Source organism: Triticum aestivum, chromosome 6B (assembly GCF_018294505.1).
Source record: "Triticum aestivum cultivar Chinese Spring chromosome 6B, IWGSC CS RefSeq v2.1, whole genome shotgun sequence".
Taxonomy (NCBI): domain Eukaryota; kingdom Viridiplantae; phylum Streptophyta; class Magnoliopsida; order Poales; family Poaceae; genus Triticum; species Triticum aestivum.
In genome coordinates, this window is record NC_057810.1 from 680994374 (window position 1) to 680999042 (window position 4669).

A 4669-nucleotide genomic window follows, 5' to 3' on the forward strand; every position below is an offset into this window, starting at 1 on the left:
ATCTTCACTAATGTTATTAATTTGTTCTTTGTTTAGCACATCAAAGCACTTTAATGATACGCATTGATGTATCGATTTGTTCTTTCCAATCTCTGAAATGCTACACATTGATGTATCAATATGTTCCTTCCTATCTCTTTAATTATCAGCATTTATGTTATTAATTTGCTCTTTAATGATATGCATTGATGTATCGATTTGTTCTTTCCAATCTCTGGAATGTTACACATTGATGTATCAATATGTTCCTTCCTATCTCTTTAATTATCGGCATTGATGTTATTAATTTGTTCTTTGTTTAACACATCCAATCTCCATAATTACTTCCTCCGTTCCTAAATATAAGCCCTTTTAGCAGAATGAGTGAATCTACATTCAAAAATATGTCTATATACATCCGTATGTAGTCCTCATTGGAATCTATAAAAAGACTTAATTTAGAAACAGAGGGAGTACTTGGGTCAATGTCATTAATTTGTTATTTGTTTAACATATCCAATCTCTCTATCTGCATGCAACTTACTAATTTTGTTCCTATTATATGTAGTTGTTCTACCTTCAAGGCTAGTGGGTGGCAGATCTCTATAAATGGACATCTTTTCTTCTATCTAGCATGCAAAAGTTCATAGTACAACACATCTCCCTAAAAGAAGATGAGGACTTCACCAATCCTATTCATCTCCATTGCCCTCATGCTGATGATGTCTTCAGGTATCTACATACACTACATGTCATTCCATATGTTTGCTATGTGCAGTGATCTTCCTTAACATTATTTCGGTTTATGATAGATGTGGCAATCGCCAAGTACTGTGGTCCTAGAGTCTACGAGGGCCAGTGTGATGAAATCACTTGTCGTGACTGGTGCAAGATAGTGATGGCCCACAACAGCAAATGTGTTCCCAAAGGATGCCAGTGCGAAGCATGCTGGGCAAGACCGTCGAGCTCGTCATCAAACTCACCACTGAGTTAGGCCACATGGACATAAAACTTTATTTCATGGTTTATGTTTGTGGAATGAAATTCGATTTTGTGGTTGGTCGAGTAATAGTAGTGATGACAAGCCTCAAGTAAACAAAATACTATGAAACCATTTTCATGAATTGTCCCTTTAATACACAAATACTAATACTATGAGAGGTCAATTTCATGAATTGTACTCTTTAATACTTCGGTGATGCACAAGAATTCGATAGAGAAGGACGATTCTTCTGTCATATGCATCCGTGGATGCACATCGTCATAATCTTATTCAAAAAGATGTCCCCAAAAATAAAAGAGGTTATCTATTTGCAACGGTTCAGGCGACATGAGAGGCTCTTCCACCTGTCAGCACCAAGGACGAAGCCCTGTGCGGCGGACGGCAGCGGCGGGCCACTTCGACCCTCGGTGCAACTCTCATGTGTGGATCTCGCTCCCAACGGCGCTCTTGCGCATCTCGATCCTGTCAAACTCTGCTCTCCTCCGGCTGCAAATCCCTCTCCTAATGGGTTGCAGCAGCCGTCACCGGTGTGGCTTCTACACCCAAATCTAGACACGTCGTTGCGCGATTGCGGGCTTCCGGTGGTGCTGCGGATACGGGGTGGTGCCGCGACAGTGTGTGAGCACGGGGCGGGCACAATGCTCCATTCGGGAGGCACAGTGCTAGTCTAGCGATTGTGCGAAGTGGTGTGTTCCTCCATCGGTGTTGGTCCTTATGGTGACCACTTCGGCCTGTGACGATGGACTTGCTGTTGATTGCGGTGGCCACCAAAAAGTCTTCGTGAGGGTACCTATCTCCAGATTCAATGATTGACTTCCATAGGGAGATGCAAACTATGAATGATGGCTTGACACAAAGGGATGGTTGTACAGCGACGACGGTTGCACATCACATTAGTTGTTGTTGGTTATACCTATCAATGGTGATGTTTTTACGTCATTACCTTATTGAAGGCATTCCTCGAATATACTCAGACTGATTCTTTAGAGTGAAAACCTAGATTCTACCTTGAGTGGTTGGATCTGGTGATAGCGCCACTTGTGTGTCGTTTCCTTCTTGAAGACATTGTTCATGAAGAACCTCGTCGTTCGTGTGGATGTCATGAAATAGTTGATGCGGATATGATCATCATTGTAGTTTGCCTTTTGCGGATTTGATCGTTTTGTCTTTTTTCTTCTCTACTCGTCTACCATAACTTTTGTCTTATATGATTTTGCTATTTGTCGGCGTGTTTTTTTATGTGTTTGTATTGGTTTTGATTGTGTGCATCCTACCCGTGTAGAGCCTGGGTATGTAGTTATTGTGTATGTATCCTCATGCTTTACTCTTTAAGCCAATGAAATTCACTCTTTGTCGAAATATCCTCTTAATGCTTTACTTTTTAAGCCAATAAAATTCATTCTTTGTCGGAAAATCTGCCTTGGTTCAAAGTCCAGAACCTCATAAGCAAAGATCTCAATCTGCGAAGGGAAAATAGGACCCCCCCTAGTGCATCACGAGGACGGAAGTCAAGCGCGAGCGGCGGCCTGCATACAGTGGACTCGCCGGCATGGGTGCATGCACCGATTGCCAGGACATGGCAAACAACCCGTTCAGACTTGGAGGTCGACACAAAACTACGAGAGTCCAATCAGCCCCCGGGTTGAGAAAAACTTAGAATGCCACAAGCGTACAACAAACAGCTCACATCTGTCCGCCTCAGAGCGTCTCTCCACGGTCAACATGGCCCAGAGTTTCCACACCTCTCACTGTCAGTCACTACTCACCAGCCACCTCGTTGGACGCTGGCTATACTTATGACCTCCTCGCCCTCTGATCTCACCGCAATTCTGCGTGGTGGTAGTACCAGACTACCAGTCTCGAGCGGTTCTCTGCCCACACACGGCTCGCTCGATGCGTAGCGGGACAGCCGCCGTGTGGTGGTTGCTCGTCGCCGTCGCCGTCCCCGCGCTCCTGGTCTCCTGCGCGGCCTCCGCACGTCCTCCTCCAGGTATTTCTGATCGACGCCCCTGGTTTTTCATCTTTGCTGTATATGTGGTACACACGGTACATCGGAACTGATCGATCGGTGTGAGGCTGCATGCAGTGCTGCCGCGAGGTGGTGGCGACGCCGGGCTGGCTGGAGGGAGAGAGCTAGGGGCCATGGGAGCTGCGAGGCGGTTGGGGCAGAGGACGCCGGTGAACAAGCCTCCCTCGCCCAACCCCCACGGCGCGTCGTCGATGGCCGTGCCGCCGCCACCGTCGATTACTAGCTAGGGCCAAGGTCAAAGGCGGAAGTAGCGATGGTGCCTGTGATCGCCTAGCTAGGCAGCTAGCCAGAGTAGAACAACTAGCAGTTGTGCACGATACTTGTTTTGCTACTGATAAATTATTATGGAACTGTATACACCAACCGATGACTTTTTTTTTCTTTTTCTTCGCAAACACCAACCGATGGCCATTTACTACAAAATGCATCGGTGGCAGTTCACCATTTGCAATCCTATTCATGAGTGATGACCGATTAAGAACGTTGATAATAAACGAAATGCAGACGATAACGTTCAAGTCAGGCTAGATAGAGCTACATGCAACGAGAGTTTTATAGATCTCTTCCCCGAGACGACGGTTGAGCATGTGATGACGGAGGAATCGGACCACCAAGCGCTTCTGATTCGGGCTATGGAGACGGCTCCTAGCCGTAGACCAGAGGGGGATAGACCTTTCCACTTTGAGGAAGCATGGACCAGGCATGAGACATACGATGACATGGAGCTTGGGCCTCGTCGGACGGGGGAGCGCAGGGCATACATGCAGCAGCGAATCTAGAATGTAATTGTAGGGCAGGCTCAAACAAGCGAGAGGCACTGAGATGGGCCAAAACACAGCAGATTTGCTGGGCTGGGCCCTGTATTATAAGCAGTAAAGGCCTAATTGATCTGGTTGGAGGGCAGGCTCAAGCCTGTTAAAGCCTGTACAGTAGATTCGCCCCTGCATACATGCATGCATGCAGCGTCTGGGCCGGGTCGCAAGCTCAATGCAGCGTTGGGCTCGGGCGGTCTTTGGATCTATCCGACACCAAATAAGCAAGCTCAGATCGCAGCTAGTTTCAGCCAAAACTAGGGCAACGGAGACGGGGTGTTCACTGGAAACCCGTGCTATTGAGGAAAAGCTGAAAGAAATCTATGCGAGGGAAGAATTGTTCTACCGTCAACGTTCCCGGGTGGACTGGCTTAAAGCAGGAGATCAAAATAGCAAATATTTCAAGAACAGGGCTACGCATAGGAAAAGAAAAAAAAATACTATCAGGGCGCTACAGCGGGAGGATGGATCTCGCTGCACCGTGGACGAGGACATGAGGGAACTGGCTGCCTCTTTCTATGAACGCATGTTCACGTCTGATGGGTCGGCTGGTGCCAACGAGCTGCTACAAAACTTTGCACCACTAGTTACGGCGGAAATGAACCAAAGGTTGACGGGAGCCTTTTCTGATGAGGAGATCGAGCGGGCATTATTCCAGATGGGGCCTACAAAGGCACCCGGGCCTGATAGGCTCCCGGCCCTCTTTTACCAAAAACACTGGTCCTTGGTTAGGGAGGATGTATGCAAGACGGTGAAAGATTTTCTTCACGGAGCATCGACACCTGAAGGTTTTAATGATACGGTCATTGTAATGATTCCCAAAGTTAACTCACCGGAGTTGCTTTC